The sequence below is a fragment of the Canis aureus genome, chromosome X (genome assembly GCF_053574225.1).
Source record: "Canis aureus isolate CA01 chromosome X, VMU_Caureus_v.1.0, whole genome shotgun sequence".
NCBI lineage: Eukaryota > Metazoa > Chordata > Mammalia > Carnivora > Canidae > Canis > Canis aureus.
The window spans coordinates 98,722,324-98,741,742 of record NC_135649.1 but is presented as its reverse complement, the minus strand read 5'-3'; the positions used below and the strand labels follow the sequence as shown (position 1 = coordinate 98,741,742).

General features: G+C 40.7%; 1 long non-coding RNA gene, 1 other non-coding gene and 1 pseudogene across 2 annotated transcripts; 1 reads left to right on the top strand and 2 right to left on the bottom strand.

The window, feature by feature from the left end:
• The first annotated feature begins 7,803 nt into the window (after nucleotides 1–7,803).
• Nucleotides 7,804–8,884, top strand: LOC144307865 (translationally-controlled tumor protein-like; annotated as a pseudogene).
• A 5,064-nt stretch (nucleotides 8,885–13,948) lies between these two features.
• Nucleotides 13,949–17,056, bottom strand: LOC144307866 (uncharacterized). The gene is made up of 3 exons (XR_013374550.1): nucleotides 16,589–17,056; nucleotides 15,382–15,658; nucleotides 13,949–14,345 (listed from the first exon to the last, which is right to left on the bottom strand). It is a non-coding gene; the product is annotated as an uncharacterized LOC144307866 (long non-coding RNA).
• Nucleotides 17,057–18,712: 1,656 nt separating this feature from the next.
• Nucleotides 18,713–18,816, bottom strand: LOC144309273 (U6 spliceosomal RNA). The gene has a single exon (XR_013375329.1). It is a non-coding gene; the product is annotated as a U6 spliceosomal RNA (small nuclear RNA).
• Nucleotides 18,817–19,419: the final 603 nt, after the last annotated feature.

Genomic DNA, 19,419 nt, shown 5'->3' with positions numbered 1-19,419 from the left:
TGCAGATGACATGATACTCTACATAGAAAACCCAAAAGCCTTCACCCCAAGATTGCTAGAACTCATACAGCAATTTGGCAGTGTGGCAGGATACAAAATCAATGCCCAGAAGTCAGTGGCATTTCTATACACTAACAATGAGACTGAAGAAAGAGAAATTAAGGAGTCAATCCCATTGACAATTGCACCCAAAAGCACAAGATACCTAGGAATAAACCTAACCAAAGAGGTAAAGGATCTATACTCTAAAAACTACAGAACACTTCTGAAAGAAATTGAGGAAGACACGAAGAGATGGAAAAATATTCCATGCTCATGAATTGAAAGAATTAATATAGTGAAAATGTCAATGTTACGCAGGGAAATTTACACATTTAATGCAATCTCTATCAAAATACCATGGACTTTCTTCAGAGAGTTGGAACAAATCATCTTAAGATTTGTGTGGAATTAGAAAAGACCCCGAATAGCCAGGGGAATATTAAAAAAGAAAAAAGGGAATAGAAGGGAAGGAAGAAGAAATGGGTAGGAAATATCAGAAAGGGAGACAGAACATAAAAACTCCTAACTCTGGGAAATGAACTAGGGGTGGTGGAAGGGGAAGAGGGCGGGGGCTGGGGGTGAATGGGTGACGGGCACTGAGGGGGGCACATGATGGGATGAGCACTGGGTGTTATTCTGTATGTTGGCAAATTGAACACCAATAAAAAATAAATTTATTATAAAAAAAAGAAAAGAAAACCAGAGCCAGGGCCATCACAATGCCAGATTTCAGGTTGTACTCCGAAGCTGTGGTCATCCAGACAGTGTGGTACTGGCACAAAAACAGACACATAGATCAGTGGAACAGAATAGAGAATCCGGAAATGGGCTCTCAACTATATGGTCAACCAATATTCAACAAAGCAGAAAAGACTATCCACTGGAAAAAGGACAGTCTCTTCAATAAATGGTGCCGGGAAAATTGGACATCCACATGCAGAAGAATGAAACTAGACCACTCTCTTGCACCATACACAAAGATAAACTCAAAATGGATGAAAGATCTAAACGTGAGACAAGAATCCATCGAAATCCTAGAGGAGAACACAGGCAACACCCTTTTTGAACTTGGCCACAACAACTTCTTGCAAGATCCATCCATAAAGGCAAGGGAAACAAAAGCAAAAATGAACTATTGGGACTTCATCAAGATAAGAAGCTTTTGCACAGCAAAAGAAACAGTCAACGAAACTAAAAGACAACCTACAGAATGGGAGCAGGTATTTGCAAATGACCTATCAGATAAAGGACTAGTATCCAAGATCTATAAAGATCTTCTTAAACTCAACAGCAAAGAAACAAACAATCCAATCATGAAATGGGCAAAAGACATGAATAGAAATCTCACAGAGGAAGACATACACATGGCCAACAAGCACATGAGAAAATGCTCCGCATCACTGGCCATCAGGGAGATACAAATCAAAACCACAATGAGATTCCCACCTCACACCAGTGAGAATGGGGAAAATTAAGAAGACAGGAAACAACAAATGTTGGAGAGGATGCGGAGAAAGGGGAACCCTCTTGCACTGTTGGTGGGAATGTGAACTGGTGCAGCCATTCTGGAAAACTGTGTGGAGGTTCCTCAAAGAATTAAAAATAGACCTGCCCTACGACCCAGCAATTGCACTGCTGAGGATTTACCCCAAAGATGCAGATGCAGTGAAACGCCAGGACACCTGCACCCCAATGTTTCTAGCAGCAATGTCCACAATAGCCAAACTGTGGAAGGAGCCTCGGTGTCCATCGAGAGATGAATGGATAAAGAAGCTGTGGTCTACAGCAAAGGATACAGTCAACAAAACTCAAAGACAACCTACAGAATGGGAGAAGATATTTGCAAATGACATATCAGATAAAGGGCTAGTTTCCAAGATCTATAAAGAACTTATTAAACTCAACACCAAAGAAACAAACAATCCAATCATGAAATGGGCAAAAGACATGAACAGAAATCTCACAGAGGAAGACATAGACATGGCCAACATGCATATGAGAAAATGCTCTGCATCACTTGCCATCAGGGAAATACAAATCAAAACTACAATGAGATACCACCTCATACCAGTGAGAATGGGGAAAATTAACAAGGCAGGAAACCACAAATGTTGGAGAGGATGCGGAGAAAAGGGAACCCTCTTACACTGTTGGTGGGAATGTGAACTGGTGCAGCCACTCTGGAAAACTGTGTGGAGGTTCCTCAAACAGTTAAAAATATACCTGCCCTACGACCCAGCAATTGCACTCTTGGGGATTTACCCCAAAGATACAAATGCAATGAAACGCTGGGACACCTGCACCCCGATGTTTCTAGCAGCAATGGCCACGATAGCCAAACTGTGGAAGGAGCCTCGGTGTCCAACGAAAGATGAATGGATAAAGAAGATGTGGTTTATGTATACAATGGAATATTACTCAGCTATTAGAAATGACAAATACCCACCATTTGCTTCAACGTGGATGGAACTGGAGGGTATTATGCTGAGTGAAGTAAGTCAGTCGGAGAAGGACAAACATTATATGTTCTCATTCATTTGGGGAATATAAATAATAGTGAAAGGGAAAATAAGGGAAGGGAGAAGAAATGTGTGGGAAATATCAGAAAGGGAGACAGAACGTAAAGACTGCTAACTCTGGGAAACGAACTAGGGGTGGTAAAAGGGAGGAGGGCGGGGGGTGGGAGTGAATGGGTGACGGGCACTGGGTGTTATTCTGTATGTTAGTAAATTGAACACCAATAAAATATAAAAAAAAAAAAAAAAAAAAAAGACCAAGAAAAAAAAAAAAAAAAAAGAAGCTGTGGTCTATGTATACAATGGAATATTCCTCAGCCACTAGAAATGACAAATACCCACCATTTGCTTCGACGTGGATGGAACTGGAGGGTATTATGCTGAGTGAAGTAAGCCAGTCGGAGAAGGACAAACATTATATGGTCTCATTAATTTGGGGAATATAAAAAATAGTGAAAGGGAATAAAGGGGAAAGGAGAGAAAATGAGTAGGAAATATCAGTGAGGGTAACAGAACCTGAGAGACTCCTAACTCTCAGAAACGAACAAGGGGTAGTGGAAGGGAGATGGGTGGGGGGATGGGGTGACTGGGTGATGGGCACTGAGTGGGGCACTTGACGGGGTGAGGAGCACTGGGCGTTATGCTATATGTTGGCAAATTGAACTCCAATAAAAAAATATTTTTTAAAAGGATGTGGAAAAAGGAAAGCCTTGTGCACTGTTGATGGGAATGAAAATTGGTACAGCCACTGTCGAAAACAGTAAGGAGGTTCCTCAGACAATTAAAAATAGAACTACCTTATGATCCAGCAATTACACTTCTGGGTATTTATCTGAAAAACAAACAAACAAACAGGGGCACCTGGGTGTCACAGTTAAATATCCAACTCTTGGTTTCTGCTCAGGTCATGATCTCAGGTTTGTGAGATCGAGCCCCACGTTGGGCTCCGTGGAGTCTGCCTAAGATTCTCTCCCCCTCTCCCACTGCCCCTCCCCTGCTTTCTACAATAAATAAATCTTTTTTAAAAAGTGCTAAGTTGAAAAGATAAATGCACCTTCATGTTCATTGCAGCACTATTTACAATAGCCAAGACATGTAAACAACCTAAATGTCCATCATGGGATGACACAGATAAGGAAAATGTGGTGTCAGGGAAAAGTCTCTTCAACAAATGGTGTTGAGAAAACAGGACAGCAACCTGCAAAAGGATGAAACTGGACCACTTTATTACACCATACACAGAAATAAATTCAAAATGGATTAAAGACCTAAATGTAAGACCTAAGAGTGTAAAAATCCTAGAAGAGAACACGGGCAGTAATTTCTCTGACATTGGCTGTAGCAACTTTTTCCTAGATAGGTCCCCTGCAGAAAGGAAAACAAAACCAAAAATAAACTATTAAGACTACATCAAAATAAAAATTTCTGCACAGTGAAGAAACCAACAAAACTAAGACAACTGAACTGAATGGGAAAAGATACTTGCAAAGGACATATCCAGTAAAGACTTAGTATTCAAAATATATAATGAACTTGTAAAACTCAAAAGACAAATAATCCAATTAAAAATGGGCAGAAGATATGAATAGACTTTTTTCCAAAAAAGACATCCAGATAGCCAACAGATACTTGAAAAGATGCTCATCATCACTTATCATTAGGGAGATGCAAATCAAAACTACAACAAGGGACGCCTGGGTGGCTCAACGTTGAGCATCTGCCTTTGGCTCAGGGCGTGATCCCGGAGTCCTGGGATAGAGTCCCACGTCGGGCTTCCTGCATGGAGCCTGCTTCTCCCTCTGCCTATGTCTCTCTCCCTCTCTCTCTCTCAATCTCTCTCTCTCTCTCTCTCTCTCTCATGAATAAATAAATAAAATCTTAAAAAACAAAAACTACAATGCCATATCACCTCACACCTATCAGAATGGCTAAAATCAACAACACAAGAAACAAATAGATGTTGGCAAGGATGTGGAGAAAGGGGAACCCTCCTGCACTGCTGGTGGGAATGTAAACTAGTGCAGACACTCAGGAAAACAGTATGGAGGTTCCTCAAAATGTTAAAAATGGAACTACCTTACAATGAAGCAATCACATTGCTGGGTATTTACCCAAAGAATACAAAAACACCAACTCAAAGGACTACATGCACCCCTGTGTTTATAGCAGCATTATTTATAATAGCTAAGATATGGAAGCAACCCGCGTGTCCATCAATTGATGGATGGATAAAGAAGACACACAGCAGAATATTATTCAGCCATAAAAAAGAACCAAATCTTGCCATTTGCAGCAACATAGATGTAGCTAGAGGGTATTATGCTAAGCAAAATAAGTCAGAGAAAGACTAATACCATACAATTTCACTCATATGTGGAATTTAAGAAGCAAAACAAATGAGCAAAGGGAAAAACAAGAGAAAGAGGCAAACCAACCAACAGACTCTTAATTATAGAGAACAAACTGATGGTTACCAGACGGGAGAGGGTCAGGGGATGGGTGAAGCAGGTGATTGGGATTAAGGAGGGCACTTGTGATGAGCACCACGTGATGTATGGAAGTGTTGGTGGGATCCTTGGGTGGCTCAGTGGTTTAGCACCGCCTTCAATCCAGGGCCTGATCCTGGAGATCTGGGATCGAGTCCCACATCAGGTTCCCTGCATGGAGCCTGCTTTTGTCTCTGCCCGCCCCCCCCATCTCTCATGAATAAATAAATAAAATTTTTTTAAAGGGAAGTGTTGAATCATGATACTGTACACCTGAAACTAACATAACACTATGTTAACCGGAATTAAAATAAAAACTTAAAAAAAATAAAATATGGTATCTACATGTTTATGTATGTGTGTGTTTATATATAATTTATATGTTATTATGTATTATGTGTCTTGTATATATATTATATTTATATAGATACATGTATTCATATAATATACATAATGCATATAATATACATACATGTGTATATATAATCCATGCACATAGTATATACATGCTTATATAATATGTATGGCCCAGTATTATTCAACAATAAAAAAGAATGAAATCTTGCCATTTATGACAATGTGGATAGAACTTGAGGACATTTTACTAAGTGAAATAAGTCAGGCGGAAGAAGATAAATACCCTATGACCTCATTTATATATTGAATCTTTTTAAAAAAATGAGCTCATGGGTATAGAAGAAAGACTGGTGGTTGCCTGAGGTGGAGAGTTGGTGAGTGAAGGAGGTCAAAAGGTATAAATTTCCAGTTATAAAATATGCCATGAGGATGTTGTATACAGTGTAGTGACTATAATTAACAATACTATATTACATATTGGAAAGTAGCTAGGAGAGGGGCACCTGGGTGGCTCAGTCACTTAAGCAACTGCCGTCAGCTCAGGTCGTGATCCCAGGTTCCTCTGATTGAGCCTCACATTGGGGTCCCTGCTCAACGAAGAATCCGCTTCTTCCTCTCCCTCAGCCCTTCCCCACTCACACATGCTCTCTCTCTCAGATAAATAGATCAGATCTTTAAAAAAAAAAACTAGCTGGAAGAATAAATCTTGAAAGTTCTCATCATGAGAAAAAAATTTGCACCATGTGTGGTGATGGATAGTAACTGGATTTATTGTGATTATTTTGCACTATATACAAATATGAAAGCATTACACTTGAAATTATTATAACATCAATTTTTTAAAAAAGGATAGTTCCCTGAAAAGTGTGCACTATACACTCAAAGGTTGCCATTCATATCAGCCTATATTATGGATCTTTCCTGAATGTTTATATGCTCGGTATAGGGGAAAATGATGTCTCATTTAATTAGATTTATTCCATGAATAGTTCTTTGTCCTGCATGCTCAAGTATTGCCATTCAGGGCAGCCCGGGTGGCTCAGCGGTTTAGCGCCCCCTTCGGCCCAGGGCATGATCTTGGAGTCCGGGGATCATGTCCCACATCGGGCTCCCTGCATGGAGCCCACTTCTCTCTCTGCCTCTCTCTCTCTCTCTCTATCTCTCATGAATAAATAAATGAATTTTTTTTAAAAGTATTGCCATTCATACAACAGTCTGGTGGTATGGTTATTTCTGGACTTCTAATATGGTAAACATGGAGGTAACTAAGGGCATCATAAAAATGAAATATTCCTTGAACTTCAGGTACACTGCACAACTCACAGGATGCCATTGATATACTATTATGTGTGTATGCGTAATTCTGATCTCCTGAGGTTCATATAGGGGTAAGAGATTACTGAATGAAAGTAGATATATTCAGGGGCACCTGGTTGGCTCAGCTGGTTAAGCATCTGCCTTCAGCTCAGGAGTCCCACATTGGGCTCCCTGCTCTATGGGGAGTCTACTCCTCCCTCTCCCTCTGCTCCTCCCCCCAGCTTGTGCTGTCTTTCTCAAATAAATAAATAAAATATTTTTTAAAGGAAGTAGATATATTTGATGCATATATGCATACACTGCACAAATGAATGGATTTCATTGACTATTTGGTCTAGTCTTTGACGTTTTCTAGACTCCTCTCTTCTTAAAGTTGTAAGTAATGCCCACATGAAAGAAGGCTTATTCCATGCATAAGTGCACTGCACACCTGAAGTAGTGCCATTCACTGTCTTACCTACTCCGTGGATATTTATGGGCTCCTCACTTCTTACCGTGGAGGTACGTAATGGCCACAATAAACTAGACTGATTCTCTCTGCTGTTTACTGCACTCCAAACCCATTTAGTACCCTTCATATCCCAGTCTGCACCATGGATCTTTCTGTCCATGCTAATGGAGAGGTATATCTGGGACACACAGAAGTAGATGGAGTTTGTTTGCATGCACTGCATAGTCAAGTTATGTGATTCACATCCTAGTCTTTGCCATGGAGTTTTTGGATTCCTGACATGGTCAATGTGGAAGAAGTGATGGTCACATGAATGTAGACCGGGTCCATGTGGAGCTGTGTGCTCTGCACACTCAAGGGTGCTATTGACATCTCATTTTATGACATGGATCTTTCTGTATCCTCATTGCACAATTGGGGAAGCAAGTGATGGCATGTGAAAGTCAGTTTATTCCATTTATGCTTGGGTATGCATGAGAAGCAGTTGGTTGAGCTAAGACTTAGAAGCAAAGAAACTAAAAAAAAAAAACTAAAAAACTAAAAAAACTAAAAATTAAAAAAAAAGAAGCAAAGAAACTGAACAGGATCATCCTCAGAGGGCCAAGGTCACCAAACTCCACCAGCCTACTTCCATTTGTTATCTTCTCAGGAAAATCAGAAATCTTTTTTGTCTTTTTAACACTTTTCCACTCCCTTGAAAACATTCCCACTATTTTGGTTTTAATCTGAGGCAAAAATACAATTTCTTAAGCACTTGCCATGTTTGGACACACTACTAAGCCCTTTACATAGTTTATCTCATTTATTCATTTCCATGGTCTCCCAAGTCAGATATTAGTCACATCTCATTTTTTTAAATGAGAAAATTGAGCTTTTTTTCACCCTCTCCACCCCCTTCTCAGCACTGCTCTGGCTGCACCCATCTTGGTCTCAGCTCTGGGCTCCTGCTATGCAAGCACCACCATCCTCTTTCTCCAGCCACCATCACAATCATCTCCTGGGACCTCATCAGCTAGGATGAGGTGTTATCCAACATCTACAAGATCTGGGAGATTACATATGGGCTGTGCCTGTGGGGGAGAGGATGGTCAGGAGAACAGAGGGTAACACCGATGCCTCACTCATTGGTGAAATGCCTCCACAGAAGGCCCTGAGGGTGAAGGTTACAGAAAGTACAGTCAGCAGTGGTATAGATACTGTCCTGAACCATCACCTGCAGAAACCAGCTGCACAACAGAAGCCTACAAGAAAGTATGTCAAAGATTACACGAGATCAATCAAAGACAAACTTGAAGAACAGAGGCCAGAAAGAGTAAAACCCTTCATGACCCGGGCTACAGAACAAACCAAGCACATCCTCACTAATTGCAAAAACCTTTATTGATGAAAACATGAACCCAGATGGCAGGGCTGCTCTGCTGGACTATTCTGAGGGTGGTGAGACCCCATATAGGATTTTCTTTAAAGATGGTTTAGAAATGGAAAAATGTTAATGAATTTGGCTATTACTTTGGATGTATCACCTGTTGTCATAACTGGCTGCTGTTCCTCATCCATATAACACCAGGACTTTGATGAATGGGACTGAGGTCATCGTGGGCTCTTCATTTATTTTAACATTGATTTATTTGGAGTGGAGGCATTTAAAAAAAAAAGAAAAAAGAAACATGTCAAGTATGTTGTCTACAAATAAAATACATTTAAACTAAAAAAAATGAGGGGACGCCTGGGTGGCTGAGTCATTTGAACAGCTAACTCTTTTTTTCTGCTCAGGTCATGATCTTGGAGTCGTGTGGTCAAGCCCCACATCGGGCTCTGTGATTAATGGGGAATCTGCTTGATATTCTCCCTCTCTCTCTCTCTCTCTCTCCTCCCTCCCTCCCCTCCCTCTGCCCTCCCCCCTGATCACGCACTCTTTCCCTCCCTCCCTCTCTCCAATGGGTAAATGGGTCTTCAAGGGAGAAAAATAGACTAAATAAACAAGGAAACTGAGGCACTTAAATGGCTCTTAAGTAATAAAGCCAAGATTTAAATTTAGGCCAATCTGAAACCAGAACTCAAAGTACATGATCTTGTTAATACGTCTTTAAACTGTGTTGTCGTTCTACTAATGGTGTTTTGAGCAGAGAAATTTAGCTGCTTCATAAATATTACATTTTGGAAAAATGGAAAGTTCATTGAAGGAAAATGTGAGCCAGAAGATCTCAGACTGTCATGTGTATAAAGTGTTGTATTAATTAATGTGCTCCAGTGGCTGAGATTCCATTCTTTTCAAAAGAGATTAAATTTTAAGATTTAAAAAATTATGATTGTAGCCTGCACTTGGATCTTTGCCTAATATGACAGTCAAGTGTGACTGAAGCATAAAGGGTTTATGCACCCCTCTCAGAGGGAGCTCAGTTCACCTTGTGAAAAGTGAGTTACTGCAGAGATAAAAAGAATGTGTCTAGAGGAAGCTATTGTAGCCATGTCTTCTTCCTGCTGGGCCTGAGCCTTCATGCAGATCCTGAGACCATATATCAAGACTTTTCTAAAAGCACCATTATAGGGATGCCTGAGTGGCTCAGAGGTTGAGCATCTGCCTTTTGCTCAGGGCGTGATCCTGGGATCCAGGATCGAATCCCACGTCGGGCTCTCTGCATGGAGCCTGCTTCCCCTTCTGCCTATGTCTCTTCCTCTCTCTGTGTGTCTCTTGTGAATAAATAAATAAATAAAATCTTTTTTAAAAAGCACCATTATATGAATTAATAAGTAAATCATTGAAAAGTGAAATTAAACTGAAATTCCTAGGAAAAGAAAATAAATACTCTAGGACACAATGTAGCTAAATTAGGCCAACATAATTAAGTTCTAGCTTTTAGATCACTCTAGTTTGTCTATCGATGTAGACAAATTGATAACAAATTAGGGATATCTGGTCTTCACCCACAAGCTTCTGTTTATAAACACCAGATATTTCTGATACCACTACTTTTGCTGGGGAGGTTTAATTTTGCCTTGCAGTTTAGTAGGATTGGAGTAGTTGGAATATATTCTCAGAGCTGAAGTATTCCTGAGCTTATACAACAACCAGTAACAAGTACACTTATCTTAAAGGTGAAGTTCAGTGGTGAGCAATTCTATGAATAGTGAATGCCTTTTAACCTACACAATACCACCCTTGACTGATTTTCGTTTTTGGAGTGTCTAGGTTCAGTTCAAAGGATTTCAGCATGAAGTACACAAATAGCAAGTTTTTGTATTAATTTATTTTCACCGTGTTTCCCCCATTCCTGTGTATATGTGCGTGTACAAACACCAACAATCTTCTTTTAATATAGAAATATAAATAATACCCACAAAAGAAGAGCTATTCTACTTTCCTTAGATGTTTAACTTATTGTTCAAATAAAAGTGTTAACAACGCCATCAAAGTCTAGCTGCCTCAAACCTAAAGATGTCTCCTGAACCTTGGATTTTTTTTTTCATTTACTCTGTTCCTGAGTCTCTGCTGTGACTTAGTATGGAAACATACACCTTGTTTGGCTTGCAATCTAAAAGAGACAGTTTCTGTCATGATTCCTTTAGAGTTTATGCTAATAATGCATCTTTTGGATTTCTGCTTCTAGCCAAGATGGAGTAACAGGGTCTGGATTTACAGGAACAAAGTTATGAAACAACAGTTTTCAAAACGTTGGATGTTAGGCAATGAAGGACAATCATCCCCAAAAAACAGGAAACATTCTATGTAAGCTTTATGATTGCCCCAGAATATTGAATCCAATAACATATAAAAAGGATACATCGTGATCAAGTTGGGTTCACTCAGGAATACAAGGCTGGTTTAATATTAAAAAGTAATCAGTAAAGTGGCATCTGGGTGGCTCAGTGGTTGAGTGCCTGCCTTTGGCTCAGGTCGTGGCTCCAGGGTCCTGGGATCAAGTCTCTCATCAGGCTTCCTGCAGGGAGCCTGCTTCTCCCTCTGCCTCCCTCTCTGCCTCTTTCTACATGTCTCTCACAAATAAATAAATAAAATCTTAAAAAAAAAGAAGTAATCCATAAAGGGGCACCTGAGTGGCTCCGTCGGTTAAGCGTCTGACTTCAGCTCAGGTCATGATCTCAGGGTCCTAGGACAGAGCCCCAAATAGGGCTCCGTGCTCAGTCAGGGAGTGCTTCTCCTTCTCCCCCTGCCCCTCACCCTCCACCCCCTACTCCCTCTCCCTCTGCCCATCACACCCCACTCATGCACATGTGCACTTTCTCTCTCTCTCAAATAAAATCTTTTTAAAAGAGTAATCAGTAGGGGATCCCTGGGTGGCTCAGCGGTTTAGTGCCTGCCTTTGGCCTGGGGAGTGATCTTGGAGTCCCAGGATCGAGTCCTGCATCAGGCTCCCTGCATGGAGCCTGCTTCTCCTTCTGCCTCTCTCTCTCTCTCTCTCTCATGAGTAAATAAATAAAATCTTTAAAAAAAATAATCAGTAAAGACTCAACAAACTAGGAATAGAAGGGAACACTCACAACCTCATAAAAGACATCTATGAAAAAATTGCAACTAACCTTATACAAAATGATGACAGACTAAATGCTTTCTCTCTAACATCAGGAATAAGGCAACGATAGATCCTCTTACAGTTCTGTTCAAAATTGTACTTGAGGTTGTAACCAGTGCAAGAAAACAAGAGAAACAAAAGGAATTGGAAGGGAAGAATTGGAAGGGAAGAATAAAACTGTCTTTATTCACAAATAATATACTTTTCTTTGTAAAAAATATCCTCTGGAATTGCACAAAAGGTACTATAATAAGTGAGTTTAGCAAGCTGCAGAGTACAATATGCAAGAAATTACATTTCTATATGATAACAATGAAAACTTGGAAATTAAAATTATAAAAATATCATGTATAGGGACACAAGAAATATAAAATAACTATGAAAGAATCAGACAAATATATGTTATACTTGTAGACTAAAATCAGAAAAAACACTGCGTAGGAGCACCGGGGTGGCTCAGTTGGTTAAGCATTCCTCTCGGGTCATGATCCCAGGATCCTAGGATCCAGTCACATGTCAGGCTCCCTGCTCAGTGGGGAGCCTGCTTCTCCCTCTGCCTGCTGCTCCCCCTGCTTGCGCGCGCTCTCTCTCTCAATCTCTCGCTGTCAAATAAATAAAATCTTTTTTAAAAAAGGAAAAAAGAAAAGTTAACAACTTACCAAATAAACATATGCCAGCCCTATGATTCAATTGTTCCTCTTCTACTTACTTGCCCAATGAAAGAAAAATAAAAGCTTATATCCAAACAAAGACTTTTTTAAATTTTTTACTTATTTATAAGAAACACAGAGAGAGAATCACAGATATAAGCAGAGGGAGAAGCAGGCTCCCCGCCGGGAGCTCGATGGGGGACTCGATCCCAGGACCCTAGGACCACGCCCTGAGCCAAAGGCAGACGCTTAACCACTTAGCCACCCAGGTGCCCTCCACACAATGACTTGTATGCAAATGTCCATAGCCGCTTTACCTGTAATTATCAAATACTAGAAACATTCCAAATGTGCATCAATGAATGAACTTAAACAATTATGATGTATCATGAGGTGGAATACTATTAATAAGAAAAGCAGGGCATCTGGCTGACTCAGTGGATAGAACATGCAACTCTTGATCTCGGGCTTGAGTTCTAGCCCCATGTTGAGTGTGGACATGACTTAAAAATAAAATCCTTTTTTTAATAAAATCTTTTTTTAAGGTTTTATTTATTTGAGAGAGAGAGAGAGCAGGAGCAGAGGGAGAGGGAGAAGAAGATTTCCTGATGAACAGGGAGTCCGATGCAGGACTCGATCTCAGGAACCTGAGATCACTACCTGAGCGGAAGGCAGATGCTTAACCAACTGAGCCACCCAAGTGCCCCAAAATAAAATCTTAAAAAAATAAACCAATAAAGAAGAATGGGCTAGTGGTACATACAGCAACAAGGATGAATCTCAAAATACTTTTTCTGTATTAAAAAAGCCAAATGGAAATGAGCATTCCTGAATGATTCCACTTAGATAATATATAAAACTCTGAAACACGCAAACTGATCAAGAGCAACAACAACAACAAAAAAAAAAAAACACCAGTGGTTGCTTGGGTAAAGGGGATGAAAAGTACAGGAGGGATGTGAAGAAGCTTTTGGCAGTGAAATATTCTTTATCTTGATCGTGGTGATGTGTATACTTCTATCAAAAGTCATCAAATTGTACACTTTGCATATGTGAAGTTCACTGTTAATTACAGCTCAGTAAAACTACTTAATTATTTTTTCTTCTGTAGCAAATTAGCTTGCTGTATCTTCTTACAAAGATTTATTTATTTGAGAGAGAGAGCACAAGCAAGGGGAGGAACAGAGGGAGAGGGAGACAAGCAGACTCGACTCAGGCTTTATCCAAGGACCCTGAGATCATGATCTGAGTTGAAACCACAAGTCAGATGCCCAACTGACTGAGCCACCAAGGCACCCCTTGCTTGCTGTATTCTAAAAGATAGATGATCACTGTTACATTTGGTGCTTTGGTATCACACTACAAAAGACTTAGAAGTATTGAACAGAATGAGAAACATGGTCAAAGGGCAGCTGCCTTGTGGGTTAAAGGAATGTAAAAATAACTTCAGTCATCTGAGAGGTTAGTACAGAAAGGGGAAGCAATTTTAGAGATGCTAATTATTCCTCATTTCATAAATTATTTCTACATATATTTTGTTCCTGACCTGTTTTGTTCCTTGAAGTTAAAGTTATTTTAAACTTAAAATTTAAAAGACAAACAAACACACACATTTCATTGAGGGAAGAGATTGCTATCACTGTGGCCAGTTACTATCAGATACTGTGGCATGGTTTGTAATATAAATTGGGGTGAGAGAAGGCAAAAAAATTTTAAGGTAATAAGACAAGGGTATTACTTTTCAATAAATAAAAGTCAAACACGTATTACAGAGGAAAATGGATTTCTCTTTCTTTTATAGACAGAACTATGGAAGAAAAATTTTTTTAAGATTTTGTTTATTTATTCATGACAGACAGAAAGAGAGAGGAAAGACACAGGCAGAGGGAGAAGCAGGCTCCATGCAGGGAGCCCGACGTGGGATTCGATCCCTGGTCTCCAGGATCACACCCTGGGCCAAAGGCAGGTGCTAAACCGCTGAGCCACCCGGGCTGCCCCTGGAAGAAAATTTTTGTGAAGACAAGATGTATTTGACTTTAAATTCTTTTTTTTAGATTTTATTTATTTATTCATGAGAGACACAGAGAAAGAGAGAGAGAGGCAGAGACACAGGCAGAGGGAGAAGCAGGCTCCATGTGCAGGGAGCCCCACGCAGGACTCGATCCCGAGGCTCCAGGATCAGGCCCTGGACTGAAGGTGGGGCTAAACCACTGAGCCCCCGGGGCTGCCCCTGACTTTAAATTCTTTAGATGATCAGGGGCACCTAGGAGGCTCAGTCAGTTAAGTGTCTGACTCCTGATTTCAGCTCAGGTCATGATTTCAGGTAATGAGATGGAGCCCCTTAATGGATTCTGGGCTGGGCAAGGAGCCTGCTTAAGATTCTCTCTCTTTCTCTCCCTCTGCTCCTCCCCTAGCCATCGAAAAGAATGAAATCTTGCCAGTTGCAATGATGTGGATGGAGCTAGAGAGTATTATGCTAAGCAAAATAAGTCAGAGAAAGACAAATACCTTATGATTTCACTCATAGGTGGAATTTAAGAAACAAAACAAATGAGTGAAGGGGGAAAAAAAGAGGCAAACCAAGAAACAGACTAGAGGGGACGGGGGTGGGGAGATGGGTGAAACAGATGATGAGGATTACGGAGTGCCCTTGTCGTGATGAGCACCAGGGGTTTTATGGAAGTGTCGCATCACTATATTGTACATCTGAAACTGATGTTACACTGTATGTTAACTGGAATTTAAAAACTTTTTTAAAAGGTAAAGAGGGGACGCCTGGGTGGCTCGGTGGTTGAGCGTCTGCCTTTAGCTCAGGTCATGATCCCAGGGTCCTGGAATCGAGTCCCACATGGAGCTCCCTGCAGGGAGCCTGCTTCTCCTTCTGCCTATGTCTCTGTGTCTCTCATGATTAAATAAATAAAATGTTTTTAAAAATAAAATAAAAAGGTAAAGAGAATTCTATAGAAGATAGGAATAGAAGATACAGAGGCTTCAAAACCCCTAGACTCAACATAGAGTGCCCAAGGAAGTTACCTCTCCCTGAAAGCTGAAATCCAGATCTTTTGGAGAAGTCAGGGTCATGACTAACTGGATGACAGAGAAGTCATTGTGGTGTCACAGCAGCAGAATTTGCTGGAAATCCGCTGATAACTTGCTGGAGAAAATCTGTTCCTCTAGGGTTCCTGGGAAGCTGTTCACAGGGAGGTGTGTCACAAGAGGCGCGCTGCTATAAAACCACTCAAGATGGGTGCCAAGGGAAGCTTCTGGATGATGGATGCTGCCAGCTTCGGTGCCCTGTGGGACCTGTGTGCTGAAGAAGTGGCACTAGTGAAGCCCAGCATCTAAATGAGCCTGCTGAGCAAGCATATCAGACCATGATGTGAAATCCTTTCCTCCTGCAATGGCTCTTCAAACACCTCTTACAAAGCTTGACACTGCAGCTAGCAGAGGACAATTTAAAGGGTTCTGACCCATTTTCCCACTGCAGGTGAAAAAGGGTAAATTTGAACCTGAGAGTCAAGGAAGCAATAACTGGCACAGGAATTGCACAAAGTGATGAAGGCCTGGGAGGTGACCGTATAGCACAGCTCACATGTGCCCACAAGGTTCTGAGAAACAAAGGAGCTGAGTGCTGGTCCTCCTCAGCCCTCCAGCCATGGGGTTTTGGATCAGCTACTACCTCTCTGCAGATACAGTTTATTTTTTTTTCAGATACAGTTTAATATATGCTCTGCATCCTACGTGTATTCCCTTCAGAAAACTATGGTGGGGCACCTGGGTGGCTCAGTCTGCTAAACATCCGACTCTTGGTTTTGACCCAGGTCATGAGATTGAGCTCCTACTCGGGCTCCACACTCAGCATTGAGTCTACTTGAGATTCTCTCTCCCTCTCCCTCTGCCCCTCCCACTAATATGTGCTCTCTCTAAAAGAAATCAATCTTTTTTAAAAGAAAGAAAGAAAACAATGGTGTCTCAGGCAGGAAGGAATATCCTCATCTTCCATGTTCTTCAGATTTCACTGGCTGTATTTATAATGTGGCTTATAGGGGCCGACAAGGGTTTACCAAAAAGTGATGGCTTGAGCAGACTAGCAGTATAGTCATTTACCCGGCTTACCCTTCCCCAGCAGGCAACCAAAAAGAAAAGAAAGGGAAATGTCAGAAACATTTATTAAGTATTCTTTACCACATAAGCATTTGTATAAACTCTATACCTATACGGATATATTTTATACACGTACATTTTACAGCAGAGGCATCTGAAAATTAGTGACTTGTCCATGTGGCAGAGCTGTGACTTCAACTCCTACCTTCTGATTCCAGTTCCAGAGTTCAGTTCACTAATCCACGTGGAATACTGGCTCCCCATAAAGATCGCCAAGACAATTTGTTGATAAGACAAAGCTGAGTTTATTCTTACTGCAGTAAAAGAGAGCAACCTTGACAGAATTTTGGGTGGGGAGGAGAAACCAAGCTGTTGTGAGATATTCGAGTTCTAGCTTCAGGAAGGCCTTTCAGTGGAGAGTCTTAGGATTAGGTAAGGATGGTGATGTAATAATTTAGGATGGGTGACTATGAGGTGAGGATTTTTAAGGCAAAGAATTCAGAGTCTGGAGGAGTAATGTATCGTTCAGGAAGTTCCCAGAATGAGCAATAAAGTTATTTGCAACTATTATCTTATTGAGCAAGAGTCTAGCTGAGACAGCAAGTTAAGGTGAAGACAGCAAAGTATGAAGTAATAAAGTCACATTAATGAGGTAACAGTAAGCTCTGTCGCTGTATATGGTTTGGGTTGTCATCCATAAAGGTTTCTCTTTTCTCCGTCTCAATGCTCAAATTTAAGCATGATGTATGACAAGTTATTCTGTTAGTGGAATGATCATTAACCAATTTCAATATTAAGACCACTCAGCATAATGACTAACTCTTACGTAGTCCTTTCTATGGGTTCTTTATATCCCACTCATTGAAATCATTGTGACTCTATGAAGTAGGTAGTATTTTCATCCACATTGTATAGACGGCAAAGTGATGCACAGAGAGGTCAAGTAACTTACTCCAGTTTACAATGCATGAGGCAGTTGAGCTGGAATTTGAATCCAGGCAGTCTAACTCCAAAGTCCTTTTGAGGACCTAATTAGTATACTAATTATTCCATGTTAGGGGTTCACGGTTACTGCTCCTTCAATTCATCTGCAATTCATATCATACAGATCAGAGAGGTGATTCAGATTAATCTATTGCCCAAGGTCATCTAGTTAACAAGTTATGGCCTTCAAACTAAGTTTGCAGACTTCCTCACCTGAGTAATTATTTTCCCCATCACCTCCCTCCAATTTGGCCTCCCACAGCTACCTCTTGATCTCCAAAGAACAATTAACACAGATGCCTGGGTGCCTCAGCGGTTGAACGGTTGAACGTCTGCCTTTAGGCTCAGGTCGTGATCCTGGGGTCCTGGGATCGAGTCCCACATTGGGCTCCCCGCAGGGAGCCTGCTTCTCCCTCTGCCTGTGTCTCTGCCTCTCTCTCTGTCTCTTATGAATAAATAAATAAAATCTTAAAAAAATAAAAAAGAACAATTAACAAATCCATTAAATATTGTCCGACAAAGACAAAATACACCCAAGAAAGCGAATTCTGTATTGTTAGGGATCTCTGCAAGTTAGAGCATGGATTGAATTCTGATTGCTTCTGTAAAATAGAATAAGAAAAAAAAAGAATTTTCATGTTCTCATGGCTTTGGAATAGCTTCACTAAATGACTTTCGTTAAAAGGAGTGAGTGAAAGTAACAATCTTTGTCTTAGAACAAATATTTAACTTTTATAATAGAAATGTAAACAGAGCAATGATTTCTGATTTCTCAATATGTTCTTTCTTGCTGAAGGACATTTAACTAGTTGTGACCTATAGTCAGGATAAGTGTAGTGCAAACTTAAAATTCCCAACAGTAAGGACACACAAATAGGAAAGATAAGCCTTGAGTGAAATCTTATTTGGCAAAGAGCACGGCACCAGTGAATTTCTAATGCTAAAGATTTTTTTGCCATTAACTCGGGAACTAAAGCTTTATGGAAGTCACTAGGGCTGACCTTCTCCTATCCTTTAACAGGATAAAACTCTTGTCTCTTTTAGTTGATGGGCCCTTTCTTCGGACTCTAAAGTTGATGGACAAGTTGCTAGATAGTCTGAGCGCCAGGGGAAAACCAATAGGCGTGCAACTTACAGAACATTGCCAATAAAAATGTAACCTTTCTTTGTTGTGCATTTCACAAGCAGATTACATAACCTTTTGGGGATATGTCATCACCACCAATAGCATTTTTTTTATTTAAGTTCTTATTTTAATTCCAGTTAGGGAACGTACAAAAATATGGAACTTTTTGCAAATTTGCCTGTCATCCTTACACGGGTGCCATGCTCATCTCTATATCGTTCCAATTTTAGTTTATGTGCTGCTGAAGGGAGCATGACAGCAAGCATATTTAAATAACAGATGCTAGGGCACCTGTGTGGGTTAGTTGGTTAAGCATCTGCCTTTGGCTCAGGTCATGATCCCAGAATCCTGGAATCGAGCCCCACTTTGGGCTTCCTGCTCAGTGGGGAGCCTGCTTCTCCCTCTCCCTCTGCCTGATGCTCCCCTCTGCTTGTGCTTGCTCTCTCTCTCTCTCTCTCTCTCTCTCGATCTCTCTTTCTCTCCCCTCCCCTATCAAATGAATAAATAAAATCTTTAAAAAAAAACATGTTAACTGTGCAAGGCTTTTTGGTAGGCGTAGTTTGATTTGGGCTTTGTTTCTTCCCTTCTTTCCTCATGGCAAATGGGGGAGGGGGAGGAATGAGAGAGAGAGAGGCAGGGGTAACAGGAATGTTCTAGTGGGCCCACTTGGAGAAAGGCACGCAGGTGCTTCCTGTTCATCCCCCCAGCCCAACACACACCCACATTGTAGAAAGAGCCCCATGTGGATGAAAGAAGCTCTTTATGTTGCCTTAAAAATGACACAGTAATTATGTGTTTCTCAGTTGCCTCTCCCTAGATTTACATGCCCAAAGCCATGCAAAATTTCCACTCCTTAA